General features: G+C 35.3%; 1 protein-coding gene across 2 annotated transcripts in view; it reads right to left on the reverse strand.

The window, feature by feature from the left end:
* Hers (Histone gene-specific Epigenetic Repressor in late S phase) overlaps positions 1-27,113 on the reverse strand; it is a 343,933-nt gene that overhangs the window by 231,192 nt on the left and 85,628 nt on the right. For both annotated transcript variants that reach the window (XM_074124182.1, XM_074124181.1), the window contains exon 3: positions 2,763-2,795. The gene's annotated coding sequence lies outside the window, so the exon portion shown is untranslated. The remainder of the gene's footprint in view (positions 1-2,762; positions 2,796-27,113) is intronic.

Below are 27,113 nucleotides of genomic sequence, written 5' to 3' on the forward strand. Positions count from 1 at the left end.
ATCTTTGGAACTGTGAGGACCATAATATCATTATAAATTATAAAAAAAAAAGACTGTATTAGCGCATTCGGTAACCACCTGTTGAGCAGAGATATAGATTTTGCTATAAATTCAACTTTTAATTTGTTCTGCAGAAATATTAGTTAATTTAGATACTTCTGCTAATCTATTTCCGGGGTAACTATTTAAATATGGCAGAAAAATCGTAAGAATATTTTAACCAGATTTTTCATGAATGAATATTTTACATGAATGGGCAGGTTATAAATTCAGTAGCACTGTTATATATATTCAATCACAGTGACTAAATTTCATACGATCGCTTTATTAAATTCATCGCCAAACAAACTTCCACCCACCTGCAACAATCTGACAACGATCCGATCCGTCCCGCCCACGCTTGGGTTAGATTAATATGTAACAGCCCTGACAGGGGGGGGGGGACTGGTGTTGAGCCAACCAACTTTAGTTCCCCTCGCTCGTTATCAAGTGAACAGATAAACTGTAACCTACAGACAGACCGTACAAACACAGCCTAATAATACAGTCGTAACATTACAGACCACATGTTGATTATATCCCTCAGAGTTCTCCTGTATTACATTCTATAAAGTAGAATGTCAACAATAATAATACATGCTATCTAGTTGATGGATATGTCAACTCGCTGCTCTGGTGGTATTCAAAGACAAGAAGTCAACACCAAATCCTCTCTCTCTACATTCAGTCTCAACTTATCGGTCTTCCAGACAAAAACAAGAAATAAAAGAAGACAAATTATATCAATACTTATGTTGGCTTAAGATAATCTTGGACAGTTTTTTTGACAGCATTTCCGGCAATTTCATTTCCGGAATTGAAGAAAGGTTATAGAAAAATCCGGACCATCTGTTACCTCAATTTACGTAAAAAAAAATAAATGACAAACATCTCATAATTAGTTATATAATAAGACTAAAACATTCACAGACGATGCTAGAGATAAATTGATTTCAGGCTTAGCTGTACGCGTGCATAGGACAATGGAACTGTTGTTATCGATTTAGACAAGCAATCAGTGAAACAATTATAGGTATTCTGTGTAGATCTATTCACCCACTTTATCAGCATATATGTTTAGGGATCCACACAAATAGACCGATATATGTATACTCTACAACAATCGATTCTCTAAACTCCATGAATTTAGCTGGTCCTGACGTACGCTCAAACCAGTGTCAACTTGATCGATCTGAATAACTAGAGACTGCTATATTATCTCTGCCTGTGTAGATTCTAGGGCACTATCCAGGCCAACTATAAAAGGATTATTCCCCCCTTGAGGGATTTGGTCTACAATACAAGGCAATATGATGCTTATATCTGCTGATCTGACAGTATTCTGACATGATGATTTATTCGGGTCAAATGTATATTCTGAAAAATCTTCTATAAAAATATATTTGCTATTTTCTACGGGGGGCAGACATCTTTCTCGGATGTGGAGTAATTTTGAGGGTACGGAACATTTTTGTTTTTTTACAACCGTACATTATATTCATTAGCAAATGAGTGTATGAAGAATATAGAATACTTGTGTCACCGAGCTAGCTCTGCACCACAACTGCGAGGCTGTGATGAGAGAAACCAGCCAGCGCTGACCCACTAAAAGCGGCAGAAAGAGTTAGGGGAAGCGAGGAGATCGCAGGGACGATGTAGCTTTAAACGACGTGGAGAATTATCAGGATGGGAGAGTGTGGATGAAGCATAGGACGAAAAGGTTCGGGTGATCCGCTAGATTGAGGTGGAAATTTTTGAATCGGGATTTTAAAAGATACAGGGAACATTCAGGTCATGATAGAGTGAGAGATGGTAAGGTGCATTCACAATTCAGTGAAGGGCATACCAGAGCCATGCACTGAACAAACATATTTAGTGAAGGGGGACGTTAAACGCAGGGAATTAAAAATTTAGTAAATGTTAGTTGGCAACATTGCGAAGAGTGTCGGTCAGCTGTTCCGATTAATATTTACGTAAAAACATAACCTTTAAGGTCTACAGTGTCCGCTTGAAGAAAGAGCTTTTGAAGATTCAGCAAAGTGTGGCCACAAAAGCGTAAGCGACGGGAGTGCACATGGTCCGACTATAATCGGATAATTATCTGCAATTGCTGACAACAAGCCTGAGATACTACTCAGAGATATGATTGAGAACAAAGTCAAACCTGTGCTGATGAGGAAACGTTCGGAAAGACGGAGAAAAAGCGTCCGCCTTCTTCAAGACAATGCTCGACCTAATGCGGCACAACTGACGCAGGAAACTATGGACATGTGGCTCAGGAGCACCTAACTCATCTCCTTCTCTGATATTAGCTATTTGGATCCGATGAAAGTAGCTCAGCATGGCATCAAATTCAACGGCAACCTTAGAGTTAAAGAAAAAAGTACGAAAAGTGGCTTGGCAATCTAGTTGAAGAATTTATCGCCTTAGACTCGTAAAAATATGTGACGTAGATGATGGTGGGGATTACATGGAGGTGAAGAAAGTGTTGATTAACCAACCATTTTTGATGAACGGCCATTTATCAGTTTAATCATTGAATGACTCTCGCATTTAGAAGCCCTACTTAAATCTTTCATGTCAAGGTCAAACCAGTGAATTTGCCATTATCCTCGCACAATAAACTGAGGTACCAAACATCTTCCCCCCCAAAAAAACACATTTTTTAAAAAATTATTATCTAAAAATTAAAACTCGACAATAAATAAACAAAAATTAGCTACCTCTCAGTCATGAAACTCCAAAATGAACTCCATCTGAAAAAAGAAAATATAGAATTAGTTCAAAAGAAAATTTCAAATTACTTTCAGTAAATTCGGGTGAGAAATCAGTAAAATTCTGGTGAGAGATCAGTAATCTGGTGAGATATTAGTAAATTCTGTTGAGAGATCAGTAAATTCTGGGGAGAGATCTGTAAATTCTGTTGAGAGATCAGTAATCTGAAGATAGCACAGTAATCTGGTGAGACATCAGTAAATTCTGGGGAGAGATCAGTAAATTCTGATGAGAGATCAGTAATCTGGTGATAGCGCAGTAATCTGGTGAGATATTAGTAAATTCTGTTGAGAGATCAGTAAATTCTGTTGAGAGATCAGTAATCTGAAGATAGCACAGTAATCTGGTGAGACATCAGTAAATTCTGTTGAGAGATCAGTAAATTCTGGTGAGAGATCAGTAATCTGGTGATAGCGCAGTAATCTGGTGAGAGATCAGTAAATTCTGGGGAGAGATCTGTAAATTCTGTTGAGAGATCAGTAATCTGAAGATAGCACAGTAATCTGGTGAGACATCAGTAAATTCTGTTGAGAGATCAGTAAATTCTAGGGAGATATCAGTAAATTCTGGGGAGAGATCAGTAAATTCTGGTGAGAGATCAGTAATCTGGTGATAGCACAGTAATCTGATGAGACATCAGTAAATTCTATTGAGAGATCAGTAATCTGGTGAGATATTAGTAAATTCTGTTGAGAGATCAGTAAATTCTGGGGAGAGATCTGTAAATTCTGTTGAGAGATCAGTAATCTGAAGATAGCACAGTAATCTGGTGAGACATCAGTAAATTCTATTGAGAGATCAGTAAATTCTAGGGAGATATCAGTAAATTCTGGGGAGAGATCAGTAAATTCTGGTGAGAGATCAGTAATCTGGTGATAGCGCAGTAATCTGGTGAGATATTAGTAAATTCTGTTGAGAGATCAGTAAATTCTGTTGAGAGATCAGTAATCTGAAGATAGCACAGTAATCTGGTGAGACATCAGTAAATTCTGTTGAGAGATCAGTAAATTCTGGTGAGAGATCAGTAATCTGGTGATAGCGCAGTAATCTGGTGAGAGATCAGTAAATTCTGGGGAGAGATCTGTAAATTCTGTTGAGAGATCAGTAATCTGAAGATAGCACAGTTATCTGGTGAGACATCAGTAAATTCTGTTGAGAGATCAGTAAATTCTAGGGAGATATCAGTAAATTCTGGGGAGAGATCAGTAAATTCTGGTGAGAGATCAGTAATCTGGTGATAGCGCAGTAATCTGGTGAGAGATCAGTAAATTCTGTTGAGAGATCAGTAAATTCTGGTGTGAGATCAGTAAATTCTGGTGAGAGATCAGTAAATTCTGCGGACCGATCTGTAAATTCTGGTGAAAGATCAGTAATCTGGTGAGAAATCAGTAATCTGGTGAGAGATACAGCTTTATCTCAATTTTGAGTTTTACTTTCTCTAATTCCACTGACGTAAGAGAAAATATTGTTTCCACCTAGATTTGCAATTTGAGTTTACACCAGAAATTTATAATTTTCAACGTTAATTTACTAATATTATAAATTATAAATTATGTATAAACATATTATATGATTTATTAATTTATTATGTACAAATTTTAAATACAGGATAAGGTTATTTGGCTCACGGACAAATTGTTCATTGTCCTACATCGTTTAGGTTAAGAAATTTATAAGTTCGATTTTTATTTTGTTTTATTACTCGTAAAACACATTCTATTCTATATATTAAAAAAAAAGTCAGTGCATAACATTGAAATGTCACTTTAGAGTAAAACGCACTTCCGCTCACAACTCAGTAATGCCCCCCTCCCCCCCAAAAAAGGAGTTTTTATAAAATCTTTTTTTTTAAAAAAAAGAGGAAAATCCATTCAGCGAAATGTAACTTCCGTTTGGGGGGGGGGGGATTTTTTGTGTTTTTTAATCAGAATTTTAACCCTTCTTCTTTATAATATAGAAGACACAGGGCATTATATATGTATTTATTATACAGAAATGGAACTTTAGAGTAAAAATAGCAGCATTAAGAAAGATAGAGAAAACTTTCAAGAAAAGATAAAAAGAAAACTACAAAGAAAAGCTGTAACTTTTTTCAATGTCGTCCATTCATACACAACAATACTACACATTTTCCTTAATTTCAAAACCAATAATTTGTAGACTTTCACTTTTTTCTTTTTTGTAACCATAACTACAATAAACAAGCACGGTTAAATATGTCATGAATGGAGGAGACAAGCATTTGAAGGACAGTAGAAAATTAGGGATTGTATCCACAGAGTTATGAATAGAGGGGAGCAAGCAGATCGTTCGCCTGGTTATGCATATACATTAGGTTTGACAGCAAATTCTCCCTTCAAAAGGTGTTGTTGTCATTGACAGGATAGAGACAGTGGTGCCACCACTGGTCGGGTGATCATAAATGCAAGGATAATATTTCCGTTTTGAATGTGGATTTTAAGCAGCCGACATAAGCTAGTCGGAGCTTTTTCTTGCCGTAATAAAACAACAACAACTATATCTTTACAACCTCTCTTTCAGCAAAGGCTGTTACTGAAAGTCCAGGTAACTGGGAATTGTTTCAGCTGTAAATAATAACACAGTGAAAGACCCAGCTGGAACTGGTCTATGAAACAAGATAGTTCCGTAACTCGTTAGCGATTAAAACTTTAATATTCTTTTAATACTTTAATACAGGTTTTTGTTGAAGCAGTCATTTCTATAATTTTGGTAATGCATAAATAATTTGTTTAAATCACTCAATGAAGTAAGAGAAAAATAAAAGTGATGTAGCAGACTCATTGTGTTGCTGATACTGTCAGGTTTGCGTAAGTTGTATTTTGTACAAGCGGATGTGTTCTTTGTATCTGTCTTGGATTTTACTCCCATTCTGGTCGATATAAATACTATCATAGTCTGGACAAACTAGTTTGTAAATACCGCTGTTGTCATTTGGGTTGTTAGGGTTGATTTGGGCCCTGTACCCCAGTTTGTTGTTAGTTCTAAGCGCGGTTTTGAGGCCTAGTTTCTTGGAAAGAGTAAATACAGGGTTGGGCAAAAGGTTTTGAACCGGATTTTAAAGGGATGTAAAACAAAAACAATTCAACTTACAGAAATTATGTTTATATTGTATAATTCAGTACAGAATCTAGTTTTTTTTACATTAAGTTTGAAAGATGATATCACGCGTAGGTGGCGGCCGTCAGCCGCGCTGCACTCTTCGAAGGCGAATTCTGAAGTTTTCAACCGCTCTTCTGCACATTTCGAAGGGTATTGCCGTAACTTCCTCTCTGATTCTGTCCTTAAGTCCTTCCTGGGCGATGTTTAAAAACTTTTTCCTTTATGTACCCCCAAAGGAAAAAAAATCACAAATGCTCAAATCTGGTGAGCGCGCAGGCCATTCCATGTCACCCTTCAAAGAGACGAGGAGAGTGCATCGCGGCTGACGGCCGCCACCTACGCGTGATATCATCTTTCAAACTTAATGTAAAAAAAAATTAATGTGTGGCTGTGTTATGGACACGGCCGCGTGTTGTACGTGAATACGTTTACGTAACGGGTTATATTTTTTATATAAAATATTTTTATTAATGTGTTTAGGATGAAATCAAGAAAACAAATCGACGATCGAACACAATCTATGCCTATACAGTCCGTTGTCCATGTAGAAGCGATTTCATCATCCACTTGCATAATTTCAACCGCCCCAGCTACAGATGTACTGACACCGTCGTTGATCCGCTCGGCCGCATTCATTCTTTTACGTTCCCGGCACAGCTTGACTCGGTCATATGGTGTTTTATTATTACCATTCGATTGTTCTTGAGAAGCCTTTTCCAACCGTATATGATCTCTGTATTTCGTTTTTTCTTTTCGACGCGTTTAGGCCGTCATTATATATTTTTGATAATATTTTTTTATTCTAACACCTTATTATATTCACTGTCACTATTTTACACGAATGTTTTATATGCAATCGATAGATTGTGACTACAACTGACGATTAAAACTTAAACGAACATCGTAGCTTCTCCGAGTCAAAAGTTATACTCATTGCAAATCTCAATAGGCAGCAAAATGATCTCAAAATGGCGGCGCTTCCCCCTCCACAGCGCGCGATGCATCACAGTCCTCGCTTATCGTAATGAATTCTTTGATCCTTTAGCTATCCAGTGGTCTAATTTAATTTTGGATGTAGACGATAGATTCGAAACTATAATGCCAAACTGTATCCCCCGATTTTGTTATCATTAGGTTTTTTGGATTGCCACCGTATGATTCAAATTTAAAGACGTATTCTCGTCAAAACTAGATTCTCTACTGAATTAAACAATATAAACATAATTTCTGTAAGTTGAATTGTTTTTGTTTTACATCCCTTTAAAATCCGGTTCATACCTTTTGCCCCACCCTGTAGTTGGTATGTCTCGTTTCCGTTGCAAGTAAAAATGGCGAATATGTAGGATGGGTTATTGTTTTGGTCTTGGTTTAAGGCAACGTTTGTTTCTATTTAGTAATTTATTAACGTTGGTGGTACAACCGTTATTTGTGGCTATTATGGGAATGATGTAGAGTTCTCACTCATAGTTGGTCCATTACTAGAGATTTAGTTTTCAATCTGTCAGGTGTCTGAGAGCGACTAGTTTATGTTGAATAGGATGATAGGAACTGTTGTGTATAATAGTGTCAGTGGACCTGGGCTTCCTGAATATTCCCGAATTCTAAGTTGTTCTCTCTTCTAGCAAGTGTGATATCCAGGAAGTTAAGAGTCTTGTCGTTCTCATATTCATGTGTGAAATTTATATTGTGGTTTATATGTTTGAGCAGGAGTAGTGAGCCTATATACATAACATATTAATTTTTTTTTTTTTTTCGGCGCATCAACAGCTGAGGTTATTAGCGCCTCTAATATCTGTTCTTCTCAAACATATTTCTCCACTACTTGGGATGGCAGTTGTTCTTGTCACCCATGCGCATCCGACGCTGAACCTTGACCAGCAAGGTTAGTGGAGCTCCAGGTAACGAACAATGCCTTCATACATCCCCCCTTAAATCATCGACTCAGTCGACGAGGGGGAGGTTGGATACATAGTTGCCATCCCTTATATTTTCCTCATTTCGAGGTTATCCAAACCCTTAGGCATGCCTCTTATCAGTAATATAAATTAAAATAATTATAAGGAAATTATCGATGTGCTTCCCTATAGTATATCATGTAGATTCAACTTGTTTCTCTCTTAGCCAAAGGTTATTTGCTCTTGAAGGGAAGAACTTTTATAGATATTCCTTCCCCTGTTAATAGTCCTTAAATCTAACTGGGTGTAGTACTCTTATAAATATTCCTACACCCGCTATAATGGCTATTATCCTACAACTAAATACTGTACAGTTATACAATCATTCACGCTAGTAAATACGAACATGCTAATAAATACATACACGCTAATAAATACATTTATACCAATAAAATTCTTTCACTCTACATTTATACTTTGGGAAGAGTACTCGATATTCCTCTTCCCTTTAACCTCTAAACCTAAACCTAATCTAATCTAAATTTGGTGATACATATTTATTCTTTTCAAGAAAGCAAATAACCCTTTAGTATATGAAGACCCTTCTTGCAACGTTGTGCGCAAATCATGTGGCAGGCCTGCTGCTTCTCTATCTTGACGAAGTGCCTGACACCCTTCCAACACATGCCGAACTGAAAGTATCTCTATCTGTACCGTGAGCACCTCGGTTTTCTAGCACCTAGAAGGAGGTACCCATGAGTGGTTCGTGTGTGCCCAATTCTTAGCCTCGTCAATATTACTGATTCTCGCCGCGGGAGATTCTCAGCTGCTGAACGTTGCACCCGTGGTTCAATATCTTTCAGTTTTTCATTGACGCAATCCCACTGATGCTGCCATTTTCTAATTATGTTTTCTCTTATTTGAGCTTTTAGATCAGTGGGTCGAACAGGGATTTCATTTTGTATTTGATTAGAGGCGGCTCTTTTTTGCCGCCTGATCCGCTTTTTCATTTGCCAGCTATGCCAATGTGGCCTGGTACCCATGTGAAGATCATTCGTTGACCGTGGGATTTTAGCTGAACTAGATTATATATTTTGCTAATAAACGGGTCCAGGGAGAATACATCCGAAAGAGCTGAGAGTGCACTTAATGAGTCCAAAAGGATCATTACTTTATTGTATCCATTATCCAGTGATCTTTGGAGAGCCTGAACGATTGCGTGTAGTTCTGCTGTGTATACAGAGCTATATCGGGGTAGTGTCCACGTTTCTGTTATTCCATATGTGAATATGGCGCTTCCTACGCCACTCTCCGTCTTCGACCCATCCATAACATATTAATATTATTAATAAGATAACCCTTATACAACTGTCCTACCGGACAGTTTTAATTAAGTTGATTTAATATCCTTTCCTCCCATTACAAGTTTGTATGTATTAAATATCAATATTTTATAATATGTAGATCGCAACAAATTTTTCAAATAAAAAGTCGATCGTCTGTGCACAGAAAAAGGTCGCCATTCCTGTTCTAGATACATCATAAAACTGGACGAGTATTAAGCCAATCGAATTACAGTTTATAAAAGCTTAAAGCTACCCACACTGACTTTTTTGGGTGACATAATCCAAACGGGGAAATCTGATTGGTTAAGACACAATAAATTTATATATCAATTGACTTATCATGGTTCATGAAAAGAAATAAAAAAAAAATTGGCTTAAGAGGGTGCGCGCAGGGGTGGGAAAAGTCAATAAAAATAATAAAGAAAGAAAAGAAAAAAAAGGAAAATTGAAAATAAAGTTTTTCTAACAGTGACTGATATACGAACATACATACGCTCCCTTGACTTCGTTACGAAGGTTGGTTGCTCTAGCAAACAGTCTGCAGGACATCATTCAAATATGAACGCGTGTATAAATGTATATTTTCATTCGATTTTCCCTTATCTCTTATGTATATTTCCCTGTTCAATTTTTATCGCTTATTTTTCTGCTTATTGCTTTTATATTTTTCTGTAGCCGTTTGTAGGAAAGTAATATAAGCGTATGAAAACATTTTTTTATAGTTATGTTTTTTTTTCCTGATAAAATATGTTTTTTTTTGTGATTTCATTTGAGTTTAAGAAAGAAAAGGAAAATCTTGGTCTCAGACACACACACGACTTTCCCAAATTATAATTTTTAATTTTCTAATAAATTTTCCTAAAAAAAAATCTCCGACTTACTAAAATATAATTAATTTTCATTTAAGTTTACTGTTTATAAGCCCGTATATTATTCCCCCCCCCAAAAAAAACACTTCGGAAAAGCCTCTAACCCCCAACCCCACTACTAGAACTCCCATAAAATCATTTCCAGGAAAAATGATTCAAATAATAGTTATCAATCGATCGCAGTAAGATTAGGGAAAGTAGAGGGAGCCATTTTGAGGTTGAATCACAAAGAAAAAAAAAACCGGAAGAAAAGGATCTACTAGTCAATTTCCGGTTACCAAAATGTCTCCGATCTCAAAATTTTAGCAGAAATTTATTTAACGAACTAATAGAAAACATCCTAGAATCCTAGAACTCCTCATAAAAAGTAAAAATCTAGGGAAAATATTTTTAAAAATGAAAATTATAATACTCTGAAAAAAGAAAAGAAAAATAAACTGAAGAATATACAGAAAATTAGGCATACTTTGAAAAAAGAAAAGCAAAATACATAAATAAATAGAATAGAAAATGAGAAATACCTACAAGATGGCAAAAATGAAAATATAAAGAATTTAATATAACTATTGAAGTTAATATAATTGAAAGAAATTCACACAAGCCTTGAAGGCAATAAGACTATGATGGTGAAATCATACGACGTCGATAAAGCCAAGCAAGTCGCGCAAAGTCTATTAAACGTTTGCAATCATTCTCAGAAGAAGCGTTTAGAAAGGGCATCATCGCTGATGCTGGAAAAGGGCTAAAGCCAAGGTACCGCACCCGCAGTTCGCTAAGGGCAGTACACTCGCACAGAAAATGATGCAAATCCTCCCTGACAATCGGGGCACAAAGAGGGCAGTTAGAATTAGGACGGTCAAGCCATGGGATGAAATTTAAATGTTAAAGCTCTGAGATGGAGGGGATTATCTCAGCGGTTAGCGTCTACTGGATTCCAACCAGCGGAGATACCTGGGTTCGAAGCCTCCAGCTGCTCTGGCCCCTTAGATTTGCTCTTACTAGGAGGCGTTTCTTACAGCTCACCGTCTGGTGATAGGCAGTGAGTGCTGTCCTGGAAGGGGAGCAGAACACTGTCCGGAGCCTGGGACGTAAAAAGTGTGATTAGGACCACAGTGTTGAATGATATCGTTGATTTTGTATCATCGGAGCACCCACGTTTTTTGGCTGAACAGTCCAGGACACAGAAGATACCCAAAATCTTTTATGTTAACAATATAAAAAAATATATAAATAATTGTTAATGACTATAATCCCTGAAGATGACTTAGTTTCTATTCCGAAAGGTTGGCAAAAAAAGAAAAATATTATACAAATTCATGACTGAAATTGAAGAGCTTGGTGCAAAAAAGAGTTATCTACATTTTTTTCAGGAAATGTGTTTAGTGGCGCCCCCTATTGTATGTTCAATTCTACATCTTTTGGTGCATAAACGAGTCTTTATGCAGACTCAATCAATCAAACAAAAATTTTTTTATTAGGTTTATTTAATGTTTATATTAGGCAGATATTATTATTTTTCTTTTTGACAGGCATAATAATATATCTAACATTCGCTTCGTCAAGACACAAAATACCACTTGAAAGCTCAAAAACAAGAAATCTGTTCGACTAAAGTACTTAATATGTACTCAAGTTTTACTGAAAATTATGATTTTGGTGCAAAAAAGAGAATTAGCTGCAAAATAACTTTTGCTTATAGCAAGCTTAAAAAAATGCCCTAGAAAGTTCAAATTGAGCCCCAAATTACCCCATCACAATATATTAACTAATCCTTACAGCAGACGCAACATAAGGAATACATCTTAAAGCATATTTAGTTTTTTGTCCCTACTAAAAATTTTAAAAAACTGTAGATAACTCCTTTTTGCACCAAGCTCTTCAATTGACAATAATCTTTCTTCTTCCATTCAAATAAATAAATAAAAGTTATTACAAAAAAACAAAAACAAAATGGCGCATTCTTTTAAAAAAAACCGTTTAAAACTATACTTGTCAGAACCTGCAAAACTTTCCCCACTAATAGAAACTGATTTTATTGAAATGGGGGTTACTTATTAATATTTTATTTTCTTAATCCTTGATGAATGCTTAATTTATTCCTTTAAGCCTTCAAAAGAACAATAGGACAAGGGCACTAGCCCTAGTTTATCCAGAGCAAGGACTTCTATAATTACCCCCACCAACTGGGAGAGATTTATTAAAAGTAACATATTTTGTAACCTTTTATTTGTACACTAAATTGTTAATTCCCTGTTTTTAGCTTGTACGAGTATATTTTATTTAACATTTGTAAACAGGGAATTATGTGAATTACCCGTACATATCCAGGTATAACTGTTTATAACAGATTTTCTGTTAAAATATAAGTTAGAGATTTAAAAAAAAAAATTCAACACTTTTCCGGAAATCGTGAGAGTATTTTTCAACAAAAAAAAATATATTATACGCAAGCTCAGATTTAGAGTCCAAAACGGAAGTTACAAAAAAAAAGGAAATAAGACAGAACACACAAAATAAACATCAAAAATTTACTGGTAAAAATGAATTTAAACCATCAGTAAACAAAAAAATATAGTTTCATGATTTAACTGGTTTAAAATTTAGAAGATTTAGAAGGCCGTGTGTGATTAGCACGCGGATGAAATTTAGCAACAGTTGGATAAGGAACATGTGTAGCTAGAGCATTATAATGCAATTAAATTAATACCCCATACGTTAGCAAGGCTTTCGTCTGTGTATGTATGTGTGAAGGGGGGTGCCAAACGCCACGGCCAACTTAATTAGTTCGGTATTGTGCGTACATATGTATATATGAGTATGTAGACTAGATTAAGCAAGCTATTTTAAGTTTTCCATTGTTTCTTACAAAAACGGAAAACATATGATTATTGTTAAATTCAATTTAATTGGTACAATGTTAATTACAGTTGGTAATGTTTTACAAATTAATATTTTACAATTACGCTGGGAAGAATATGTAAAAAGTCTGTCTGTATTATGGTTCTTACGTGATTTCCATTTTTAATTTCAAAAGAAAAAATGTAAGGAAAAATAAAATTGAATTACATTTCAGAAATAGCACCACAGATGATTGAAGTCCAGTGATTATGAGAAAATACTTCTAAACTTTTTTTCATTTAAATAATTGCTCTGAGAAAATTCACGTGTGCTACCAATCAGAGTAAAATACAAAGAATTCAAAATAAATGCCTCAGATTGATTGGTTCATTTCCCAGAAGATGGACGTCCATAGACTATATGCATGCGGCGGTTTCTAGCGTCTCCACTACTGTTTATTATCTTCTAGAAAAATTAGTCTCTACCTGTTAAAATAGCCCGTACCCACATATAGTAAAGTAAAATTAAAGTAAAGTAATGCCTATTTTTTCAGTCGGGCTTTACGTCCAACTACCAAATTAGGTGAGGCGACTAACAAACATACTTTACTATAAATTTCTCATATTAACCATTAAATAAAATCCAAGGCCTAGACCGGGGTAATCGAACCCACTAAACCAGCAATACATCTTAGCTTTGCGGGTCTAGCCTATAACCGCCTAACATACTTTACTATAAATTTCTCATATTAACCATTAAATAAAATCCAAGACCTAAGACCGGGAAAATCGAACTCACTAAACCAACAATACATCTTAGCATTGCGGGTCTAGCCTATAACCGCCTAACATACTTTACTATAAATTTCCCATAATAACCATTAAATAAAATCCAAGACCTAGACCCCGGGAATCGAACCCACTAAACCAACAATACATCTTAGCATTGCGGGTCTAGCCTATAACCGCCTAACATACTTTACTATAAATTTCCCATATTAACCATTAAATGAAATCCAAGGCCTAGACCGGGGGAATCGAACCCACTAACCAACAATACATCTTAGCTGTGCTGGTCTAGCCTATAAGCGTTCGGCTACCATGGCGCCTTTCAGGTATAAGTTAAAATGTTCCAGGTGATTGAGCAAGTTGAGAGATTGCAGTCCGAAAACGTTGTATGGATGTTAGCACCAGATTTTTGTTTTTTTGTTTTTTCTGGTGTAAGCTAAACCTTGAAAATATGGTACCAATATTTTTCAGAGAAAGAAAATAAATAAATAAAAAATTTTCGGAAGCCTAAAAAAAAGGATGACAATGATTAGAGGCAATTTTAAAGGAAATAAAAATATTAGAACTAAATTAGGATACATAATGAAAATGGCTACTAAATTTCCAAACAAATTAGCTACCGCCAAATTTATTGGCGGGAATATTTTGAGATCGAAAACACAGAAGAGTGTGGCCTGGGATACAGCCATAAATCACTCCGCAGTGAAATCTATTCACTTTAAATAACATCCTCAGAAGGGGGTTCGGCTGGGTTCGGCCGTAGTCGGCGCCCGGCCAGGAGTACTGCCTGGAAAGATCTAGAACGCCTTTGGGGACGGACGGCGGGACGAGGTAGGGACCCAGCGCCATAAGTAAGAGTAGAGTAAGTTACATTAAATGACTGCCCGAGAATTGATTACCTATCAAGCTAGTTACAAGCCATGAATCCAGCGCCTCCTGCATTGGCGCCTCACAACTTAGTTTATATTCTCTAGTCAACACTGCTTTTGTAAACTGGCCTACCTTCCGGTAAATACAATTGATTGAAATTTTCTTTTCATTTTGTCTTCGTCTTTATTTCTTTATTTAAAACCGGAAACAAGTTTAATTGATAGACTCTCTTGGCTGCGGCTTCCTTTTTTCTTTAATTAACTAAATCGAATTCTTCCTTGTTTTATTGTTCGTATTAAATGTTAATAAAAGTATTTTTATTATTCGTCTGTTTAATTAAATAATGTAATTGCCTATTTCTTCAGGCGGGGCTTAACGTCCAACTATATCTAGGTGTCGTGGACGGGGGCGGAAACAAGAAACAATTTTTTTCTAACAAATAAAAACTAGTCATACGCGGGATTCGATCCGGGGATCTCACACATACGAAGCGACACTCTTGACCACTAGACCAACACCCGCCGCGAAAGTTTAGAAGTGTGCCACCAAATTTTAGAGATGCATACAATAAAAATTATATATTAAATGTAGAAGACGATATGAGAGTAGCATTATCATTTATACGACCAAATATAAACTGTAATTATCAAAAAAACGTCAAGCTCAAATTTCTCATTAAAAGTATTCTTATTATTAGCTTGTAATTAATCCCTTAATAAACATATACTGTTGTTTTTGTAGTACAATATTATTTTATTTTATATTGAAAATAAACAAACTATTTTACACAGTGTATTATGGGATAAGAGGAAATACTTTTAAACTTATTGATAGGATGAAAAATTAATGCCAGTTTCAGACATGGCAAACTTTATGAATCCTAATAAATGATTAGGAATTCCATCCTTCAACGGGCGAATGTGGATTTGTAAGTGGGAGATCCTTGGATCGAATCCCGCATGCAGTTACTTTTTTTTATTTGATCCAAAAAAATGTTAATAGTAATGTAACTGCTTCTGCTCACGATTAAAAACGGTAGCTAGACATCAAGTTCTAAATACTAGGCGATTACTTTACCATCCATCGCGACCTTCCTTCTAAATCTACAAGAAAAACTTGCTAAAACGGATCTAGTTTCATGGAATGCTATCACAACCATTCCGCGTGATTACTCTCAGAGATCCGTCTTTAAGACTGACATAAAAATCTGATACTTCGAGGAACCATTAAACCACAAATCAAACAATAAAAGAAAAAAAAAACCTCCATAGTAGGAAATATAAAATGGAAGTAAATAAATTGATTTACTTCCCGAGTAATATATCAAGATATGTACGTACTTATATATAAATATATAACGACCAGACAGAGAGGTTGGGAGAAAGAGAAAGATATATCAAACCATAACACATATAATATACCGTGTATTTTACCAACATTTATTGCAACTACTGCTCTATATACTGACAGATGCCCAACACAAAAGAAAGTATAAAAAACTGAATCCACACATGGGCAAAGACTGCCGATGGACTAACATACAAACACATATATATAATATAGATTCATTCCATAGAAAACAATTTATCATATGTCATTTTGATGTTATGTATCATATATTTCTGTATGAAGTCTTCTCCTGTGCCATCATATTAATAAAACTAACATAACAAAAAAAAAATAACATAGTAAATATAATCAGATACGATATTGTTATTAAAAAAATCATTAAATCTAAAAACCTCCCAAAGGAATCAAACTTTAACCACTATACTCCAGAGGATAACAGAAATTTAACCACTATAACTCACTCATTTTTTGAATCTAAATATCTCCATTTCTAATGGTCAGAAAACTATGAAATATTGCTAAAAATGTAGACTTCAGTATTCTCTATAATTGACTACAATTTCAATATTCTAGCTGAAGTAAAACCAGAGATATGGAAGGTTGAAAATTGTGGGTTTTGCAACTCCCTCATTTTTTGAATCTAAATATCTCCATTTCTAATGGTCAGAAAACTATGAAATTTTCCTCAAATGTAGACTTCAGAATTCTCTATAATTGACTACAATTTCAATATTCTAGCTGCAGTAAAACCAGAGATATGGAAGGTTGAAAATTGTGGGTTTTACAACTCACCCAATTTTTGAATCTAAATATCTCCATTTCTAATGGTCAGAAAACTATGAAATTTTGCTCAAATGTAGACTTCTGTATTTTCTATAATTGACTACAATTTCAATATTCTAGCTGCAGTAAAACAAGAGATATGGAAGGTTGAAAATTGAAGGTTTTACAACTCACACATTATTTGAATCTAAATATCTCCATTTCTAATGGTCAGAAAACTATGAAATTTTGCTCAAATGTAGACTTCAATATTCTCTATAATTGACCACAATTTCAATATTCTAGCCGCAGTAAAACCAGAGATATGGTAGGTTGAAAATTGAAGGATTTACATTTTATGAAACTAAATATCTCCATTTCTATTGGTCAGAAAACTATGAAATTTTACTCAAATGTAGACTTCAGTTACTTCTATAATTGACCACAATTTCAATATTCTAGCCGCAGTAAAACCAGAGATATGGTAGGTTGAAAATTGAGGGATTTACATTTTATGAAACTAAATATCTCCATTTCTATTGGTCAGAAAACTATGAAATTTTGCTCAAATGTAGACTTCAGTTATTTCTATAATTGACCACAATTTCAATATTCTAGCCGCAGTAAAACCAGAGATATGGTAGGTTGTAAATTGAAGAATTTACATTTTATGAAACTAAATATCTCCATTTCTATTGGTCAGAAAACTATGAAATTTTGCTCAAATGTAGACTTCAGTTATTTCTATAATTGACCACAATTTCAATATTCTAGCCGCAGTAAAACCAGAGTTATGGTAGGTTGAAAATTGAAGGATTTACATTTTATGAAACTAAATATCTCCATTTCTAATGGTCAGAAAACTATGAAATTTTGCTCAAATGTAGACTTCAGTGTTCTCTATAATTGACTACAATTTGAATATTCTAGCTGCAGTAAACCCAGAGATATGGAAGGTTGAAAATTGAAAGTTTTGCAACTCACTCATTTTTTGAATCTAAATATCTCCATTTCTAGTAGTCAGAAAAGTATTAAATTTTGCTCAAATGTAGACTTTAGTATTCTCTATAATTGACTACTATTTCAATATTCTAGCTGCAGTAAAACCAGAGATATGGAAGGTTGAAAATTAAGCGTTTTGTAACTTACTCATTTTTTGAATGGGTAGGTCACGGTATGTTTTTTTAAAGGAAAATTAAGTGGACCGTGTGTTGGCATTTTCGAGGCACATTTCATTAGAATTCGTCTTGATTCCTTTAATGAATACGAGCAAATTTCTTTGAATATAAGAACCTCTTAATAGAAGGTGAATTTCAAGAATGCTGGGCGCTGGAATGATCTTCCAGAACTGAGGAAGGCGTAGGTTATTCTGGAAAGAGATCCGAAGCCTCTATCTACGTGTTGGGAATACGCATGCGCTGTCCGTGTTTCCGGTGATGATGTTTACAATTGCCTGTTATATTCTTTGATCTCTGTCCGCAACAAAAACCGCAGAAGGCCTAAATTTAGCAACAATACTTCGCAGCAGCATTAGTTTATTATTTCTCTTTAGGAGCTCTTGTAATTAAGAGCAATTTTATTAAATTAATTTGCGATATTCTAGATGCGGAAGTTCAGGTGAGTGAGAGAGACAAGAAATGCTAATAGCTAATATCCTCTGTTTCAAATTATTATTCAAAAGATAACCTCAGTAGTACACTAAAACGAACCTGTTTCACCCTTTGGTAGATCCATTGTGGCTTGATTGATGAATAGAGAGAGAGAGAGTAACACCGGAAATGGACCTAACAATGTTCCTGATTGACAGCCGGTTTCCTTCATGATTTATTTCCAATTAAAGGTAACAGCAAAGATCCATGGCTGTATTAGTTATACAAGTGAATATTGGATTCAATTTTCTGCTTTGAATTGTCTGACATACTCAGATCATTCTTGCAAGACCTCTTTATTAGCCACTTACGAAAATATTATCTACTCTTCAACTGACTCAAGGGCGTGAACTACATTCTTTGTAGTTGTTTTCTACAAGAAAAAAACACAAGAGAAATGTCCACCCTAAAGTGGGCGGATCAGAGCCATTATTAATGTCGAACAGTGAGTAGATTTTAAATCTCTTACAGAATCAAAGCATGATGATGTCACCGCCCCCCATTCATTCATTCATTCATTCTCTATGATTGATTCTCTCTCTTTTTGACGTGAATAAATTTGCTATCCATATGGAGGCAATCCAAAAAACTTAATTATAACAAAATCGGGGGATACAGTTTGGCATTATAGTTTCGAATCTATCGTCTACATCCAAAATTAAATTAGAACACTGGATAGCTAAAGGATCAAAGAATTCATTACGATAAGCGAGGACTGTGACGCATCGCGTGCGGCGGAAGGGGAAGCGCCACCATTTTGAGATCATTTTGCTGCGTATCAAGATTTGCAATTAGTATAACTTTTGACTCGGAGAAGCTACGATGTTCGTTTAAGTTTTAATCGTCAGCTCAATGCCACAATCTATCGATTGTATATAAAACATTAGTGTAAAATAGTGACAGTGAATATAATAAGGTGTTAGATTAAAAAAATATTATCGAAAATATAATAATGTCGGCCTACACGCGTCGAAAAGCAAAAACCAAATACAGAGATCGGTATACGGTTGGAAAGGGCTTCTCAAGAACAATCGAATGGTAATAATAAAACACCATATGATCGAGTCAAGCTGTGCCTAAGAACGTAAAAGAATGAAGGCGGCCGAGCGGATCAACGACGGTGTCCAGTACATCTGCAGCTGGGGCCGGTTGAAATTATGCAAGTGAATGATGAAATCGCTTCTACATCGACAACGGACTGTATAGGCTGTGTTCGATCGTCCGATTTGTTTCCTTGATTTCATCCTAAATACATGAATAAAAATATTTTATATAAAACATATAACCCGTTACGTAAACGTATTCACGTACAACACACGACCGCGTCCATGACACAGCCACAGTTTTTTTTCGCCGTGGAGAGTGGGAAGATCTACAACGGTGTAAAATTATTGCAATTTCTAAAAGATTTGTTAACTTCATTCTTTTAAAGGAGGGAGTAAAACCAGGCTTGTGTGAAAAATGAAAAAGGGAAGTAAAGGTTTAAAAGGATTAAATGTAGAGGATACTGGGGGGAAATCCCAAATTGAGGGCAACCAGCTTCTGAGCAAGAGATCGGATGATCAGGTTTCCACTTTTTCCAGCACCATTTCATTACTCTTCAGATTAATAGTATCTTAGAAGATCCTAGGGTGTTGACAAAGCTTACAATGTTGAAAGTTGAGTCACTAACCTAAATAAAAGCACAGAAAACTGCTAGCTAAGGACTGTGTAAAAAAAAAAAGTTGCCAACTGTAAAAAAAGCTCAACTTGGAAAAGCCAACAAAAAAGAGTTGACTGCTGTAGACATTAAAAGACCTCTAAGCATTACAGCGAGATCCTCTAACTACGAGTGATTAAGCAGTACAGGAAACAACATACTGCGGTGGACATGGGCATACATACACACGAAGATCTAAATGGTGACGCTAGCAAGGGGGAAACATCCGCCACGTATAGTCCAGTTGGACGGCAGAGGATGAAAATGACAGGTGGTCTGGCCAGGGAGTCTCCTCCCCGGCCCAGCAGGGATACTCTTCACGTCCCGCCTCCGGGGGGGCCTGCCATATATCGATCCGCCAGTCTACACTCCACACTGGAGAGAACCCAGCAGTACACTCTCTTTCTCCAACTAATACCTACATCCCGGCAGTGTCTCAGCAGTTCTCGAGGCTCATCTCCTCTCGCTCTATCTCCTATCTTTTCTGGACTTCCGCCCCCCCAAAAAATAGGCGTGCCAGTTCTCTTCCGCTCCCTTCTCTTCTTACATAGGACGGTCACAAACTCCAAACAGCCTGTTGTTGTAAACAACACTCTGCAATCTGCTTATTCGTCCCCTACTAAGCAGACCCACTCTGTATTCCTGTATACAGCCAATTTCCTTCCCACTTGTATAACAATACCAGACTATAAACCTGTTGAAATATACGTACACTATATTAAAATATAGTTTCAAACTCGGCTATAAAGTTCGAACCCAACAGGATTCTAGAACATGGATCCCCGGTAAAAATTCTATTCACTGAATTCTCGCTAAAGAAAAAAGCAAAACAAGGGTTTTAAGCGGAAAAGCGAGAGGCTGAGTAGTCGGCGTATGAAAACTAGACAGGAAATAGCCCAAGAGAAAACCAACACTTCCGCTCTAGGTGATTCTCTCCAAATTTGGAATTTGACTAACGTATTTTTAATTCTCTCACTAATAAAAATTCCCAACTTGAATGTTTTGAGTCATTTTTGTTTCCCATCATTTTGGATCGAAATCTACCCATTTCCTTTTTTTACTTAATCGAATTTCTCGATTAAGCTTAAGTTTTTTCTTAAGCTTGTTCTCGGCTTATTCATTAGCTCTTCACAACCTGTTAATTCCAAAAGTTTATTGAGTAGTTCAAGAAAATCTGTGATTAATTCACATTATTTAGCATATTTCTTTAATTAACTAAAGAATAACACACAGATCTAAACTCGTTAAACGAAAATCCTTTCTTTCGAAATTGGTACCTAACGCTCATTTAACATCATATTCATTTTTCTTCTTTTTATTTTATTATTTATAATGTAAATTTTATATTTTTGAATATAGTTCTTAAATAAATTAATTATTAAATTACACGTTTGCAAAAAATCGTACTGGATTTGATGATACTGATCAGTTATATTCTTATGGTAGGTGAATTCCTTTCATAATGCCGACGCTGTTTTGAGGCCTACTTTTTTGCAATTAATCACAGATTTCTGCGTCAATTTTTAACATAACCCCAATTATTGTATACCGTTCGAAAGGTGATCGTATGTAGATGTTTTTCCTGAATAGTGCACGGTTTTTTCATATAAAATGTTTTTGAGAAAAATTAAGTCAAAGTTTTTGGAAAAAATTAGAAACTTGCTATTTCTTATGTTTGGGCCACAAAGTAAAATACTTAATATTATTATTTTGGAATACAAATTAGCTTATTTAAAAGGAAATTTAACCTTCTTTCTAATGAGCTAATTGAAATTGCTGTAGCTTTAATAGTTTGAGTAATATAGGCAACTGTTTGCTAAAAAGTAGTAACACCTTGAAAAAAATAAATTAAAAATATGTATAAAACGGAGCCGAATCGAGCCATAGTTTATACAGAATTTTTTGCTGCAAATGATGCCCAGCAACGCCTCCCGAAGTTACCGGTAGTCTTATGCTGAACACCCTGTATACAACTAATAAAATATCTTCAAGTTTGATTTAAACAGATAAAAATGCTTCAGCTTCACTTTTGATTTTATCAGTTCTAGCCTGATCCCTGATCGGTTTCGAACTTTGATCCACCATCAGAGGTAGAGATTTCGATTATACACTCCTTTTTTAAGTCTCGCATTACACTTGCTGACTATAAATCTCAATACTAAACACACCTCTGATGATGGGTAAATCCAAAAACTATCAGGGTTACTATAGACATACCACGGATAAATCAAAGATATTAACTCTTTTTTTTTTAATGCTTAAGCATTAAAAGCATTAATTAAAGCATGCCTTAAGGCATGACAAGCGAATGATTCCCCACCTCAGGTTTATGTAAAAAGTAATCATAAATACTACATAAAACTGATATCTTAAAGGGCCTAAAAGTAGATTTAAGGTATTTAATAGGGTAAACTAAAATCTCTAGATATAATAACAAGGCTATGTAATTATATACCCTTCCATAATTACAAATGATAATCTCTACCACAATAAATGATCCCAACTTTTTTATTGTGATAATTTTATAAAAAGCTTTTATTACAATGATCGGTCTCAAGTAACTGTCTATTGTTTGTAAATAAGGTAATCTTATACATATTTACCACGCAATGACTTTGTTATATTTGCCTTTATTGGTTAACATCGTTCGTTTTTTTTTTGTTTTGCTTTTGGTTTTAAATTGCATTTTAAAGTAAAGTAATTGCCTATTTTTTCAGGCGGCGCTTTAAGTCCAACTACCAATTAGATGTCGTGGACGGAGGCGACTAGCAAACCTACTTTACTATAAATTCCTCAAATTAACCATTAAATAAAATCTAAGGCCTAGACCGGAGGAATTGAAACCACTAACCAACAATACATCTTAGCTTTGCGGGTCTAGCCTATAACCGCCTAACAAACTTTACTATAAATTTCTCATATTAACCATTAAATAAAATCCAAGGCCTAGACACCGGGAATCGAACTCACTAACCCTACAATACATCTTATCTTTGCGGGTCTAGCCTATAACCGCCTAACAAACTTTATTATAAATTTCTCATATTAACCATTAAATAAAATCCAAGGCCTAGTCACTGGGAATCGAACCCACTAAACCAACAATACATCTCAGCTTTGCGGGTCTAGCCTATAACCGCCTAACAAACTTTATTATAAATTTCTCATATTAACCATTAAATAAAATCCAAGGCCTAGTCACTGGGAATCGAACCCACTAAACCAACAATACATCTTAGCTTTACGGGTCTAGCCTATAACCGCCTAACATACTTTACTGTAAATTTCTCATATTAACCATTAAATAAAATCCAAGGCCTAGTCACTGGGAATCGAACCCACTAAACCAACAATACATCTCAGCTTTGCGGGTCTAGCCTATAACCGCCTAACAAACTTTATTATAAATTTCTCATATTAACCATTAAATAAAATCCAAGGCCTAGTCACTGGGAATCGAACCCACTAAACCAACAATACATCTAAGCTTTACGGGTCTAGCCTATAACCGCCTAACATACTTTACTGTAAATTTCTCATATTAACCATTAAATAAAATCCAAGGCCCTAGACCAGGGGAATCGAACCCACTAAACCAACAATACATCTTAGCTTTACGGGTCTAGCCTATAACCGCTCGACTACCGTGGCGCCTTGCATTTTAAAGCAACGGAATACGTAAAAAGTAATCACCTTATTGTATTTTATTAAAATTTCGAGTTTATATAGTTAATGGCAATTTTATATTTTTCACGAGTATACACGTCGAACGCACCATAATAGAGATTTTGTCGTATACACGTCAAACACGCTTTACTGCTTAAGGACACATTAGGTTTTTCCGTCTAAATTGCTATTTCCGTTCAATATACACACTTTTCTCAAATTAGAATTAAAAATTGAAACAAATATTCTGAATTTGAATAAAATTGTCTGACCGGAAGTAAGTAAAGTGTTTTTGAAAATTTAATTACCAAAAGAAAGTCATGAGAGTGTTGCCCAGATGCAAGGCCGGAAGTAGCTTCGTGACCAAGAATCACAACAACGAGAATCATAGAGCTCCTAGACACACAGGTTCAATAACTCGCCAAACAAAATAAAATAAAAAAAAAAAACAATATCCGTTTACGGAGTTCCCGGAAGAAGAAAAGAAAAGAGCGCGCCGATCAGGATGTTGTGACAAGGATGACTATGGCCAGATAAATGCCAGGATTAATTTTCAGGAGCAGGGGGAGCCGGAAAGTTGCAAAGCAATGGATTGTTTTATAAATAAACCTGTTACTGAACTCCTTTCTGAACGTAAAACTTACAATGTATCTTCCTTCACTCTACCAACGGCTTCCCACTTGTTCTGGTCCGCATTTTTTTTTTCTTTGTTCCACTTTCTTTGTTCTCTATTAGCTTCTTTTTGCTTTGTTTCTTAGTTCACATTATTCTCTACTTCTTTTCAAAAACTATTCTCTAAACTAACTTCGAAGATTTCTCTTACTTTTCATTTCTACTTGCTTCTGAAGTAATAACTAATATTATGTAGGAGCTAATAACGTTCTGTGAAGTAGCACCACAAAAAATAAGCCTACTTCGGTTTCAGTACTAACCTGAAATGAGCTGAGCAAAAAAAAAAAAAATTTCGAAAAGTCAACTTCAAGAACGACAAGAGCCCTTCGATAACATATACCCTTGGCCTTAGATTATATTTGTTAAATTTGAAGAATTTTCTAGTTAAGTACACCAGAAATCTAAACGCACCAGAAAAATCTGGTGTGAAAAGGCTCTGACAATTTTTTTATCATCATTTATCAAACCAATCTACTATCAAATTTAATTGTATAGAATTTATAGTAAAGTATGTTAGGTGGTTATAAGCTAGACCCGCAAAGCTAAGATGTATTGTTGGTTTAGTGTGTTCGATTCCCCCGGTCTAGGTCTTGGATTTTATTTAATGGTTAATATGAGAAATTTATAGTAAAGTATATTAGGTGGTTATAGGCTAGACCCGCTAAGCTAAGATGTATTGTTGGTTTAGTGGGTTCGATTCCCCCGGTCTAGGTCTTGGATTTTATTTAATGGTTAATATGAGAAATTTATAGTAAAGTATGTTAGGCGGTTATAGACTAGACCCGCAAAGCTAAGATGTATTGTTGGTTTAGTAGGTTCGATTCCCTTGTATTTTATTTAATGGTTAATATCAGAAATTTATAGTAAAGTATGTTAGGTGGTTATAAGCTAGACCCGCAAAGCTAAGATGTATTGTTGGTTTAGTGGGTTCGATTCCCTTGTATTTTATTTAATGGTTAATATCAGAAATTTATAGTAAAGTATGTTAGGTGGTTATAAGCTAGACCCGCAAAGCTAAGATGTATTGTTGGTTTAGTGGGTTCGATTCCCTTGTATTTTATTTAATAGTTAATATGAGAAATTTATAATAAAGTATGTTAGGTGGTTATAGGCTAGACCCGCAAAGCTAAGATGTTTTGTTGGTTTAGTGGGTTCGATTCCCTTGTATTTTATTTAATAGTTAATATGAGAAATTTATAATAAAGTATGTTAGGTGGTTATAGGCTAGACCCGCAAAGCTAAGATGTTTTGTTGGTTTAGTGGGTTCGATTCCCTTGTATCTTATTTAATGGTTAATATCAGAAATTTATAGTAAAGTATGTTAGGTGGTTATAAGCTAGACCCGCAAAGCTAAGATGTATTGTTGGTTTAGTGGGTTCGATTCCCTTGTATTTTATTTAATGGTTAATATCAGAAATTTATAGTAATGTATGTCAGGCGGTTATAGGCTAGACCCGCAAAGCTAAGATGTATTGTTGGTTTAGTGGGTTCGATTCCCTTGTATTTTATTTAATGGTTAATATGAGAAATTTATAGTAATGTATGTCAGGCGGTTATAGGCTAGACCCGCAAAGCTAAGATGTATTGTTGGTTTAGTGGGTTCGATTCCCTGTCTCTAGGCCTTTGGATCTTATTTAATGGTTAATATGAGAAATTTATAGTAAAGTATGACAGGCGGTTATAGGCTAGACCCGCAAAGCTAAGATGTATTGTTGGTTTAGTGGGTTCGATTCCCTTGCATTTTATTTAATGGTTAATATGAGAAATTTATAGTAAAGTATGTTTGCTAGTCGCCTCCGACCAAGAGCATCTTATTTGGTGTAGAAATTTAGACTTCACCGTCTCGCACTACACTTGCTGGACTGCCTAAGTGAAATGGAAATCATTTGATTTGAATTAGCTAAGTGTAGTCCGAGACGGGAACTGGATAGTTCTGGTATGGTGTGGGTATTATGCACCTCTCTAAAAGTGCAGTTCCCGTCTGGATGTATGGTTTTTTCAAAATTAACAGTTTCAGGAAGATTATTGAAGTCGTTCTGAAGTTCAGATTTTGATCCTTTGTAGTTTTCTATTGAGGAAAACTTGAGTGTTCGCAACAGACTTTAATAATAATAATTTTCAGTGCAAACAGATAAGAAACTGTCATTAATAACCAGAGAAAAAAGTTGAAATTCTTTCTGTTATCCTCAATCGCTCTTACAATTCTTATCTAGGCAGGACTGGGTTATCTCTATAAAGTCGGCACAGACCTTTCTACTTAACGATAACTATACATTCTTATCTATAAAACAAAGTTTAAAAGAATACTGTCAGAACTATATTATAAGTATTCTTTAAACAATTCATCACTTGATAAACTCTTACTGCTCTTATCGCCTTCTTATCTTTACACAAAAAAATCACAAAATGGAACCAAAAAAAATGAAAAGGAATGAAATCTATTTAAAGGCAATAACTTCACAAAACAGTCATGATCTAATCACCCTAGAGGGGGGGTCTGATTTCATCTGAAAAGCGTGATCCAAATTGGTCCATACCTCATAAATATTTAATTTAAATTTTAAATAATCCATAATTATGAGTTAAAAAAAATACTCGTACATGGAACTAGAAAGTTTGCTAGCACAGCAATGGCTTCTAAAACTAGAACGCTAACTCTGAATTAGTAATTATTAACAACTGAGATCATTGACGCCTAAAGCTTTTTTCCAGTGCTTTGCTGGCCTCTGGGTAGTGTTCTCTCGTTACAGACAACCAAACGGAGAGCTTTAAGAA

Source organism: Rhodnius prolixus, unplaced genomic scaffold, assembly GCF_049639745.1.
Source record: "Rhodnius prolixus isolate KJV_2025 unplaced genomic scaffold, Rpr scaffold_3, whole genome shotgun sequence".
Taxonomy (NCBI): Eukaryota; Metazoa; Arthropoda; class Insecta; order Hemiptera; family Reduviidae; genus Rhodnius; species Rhodnius prolixus.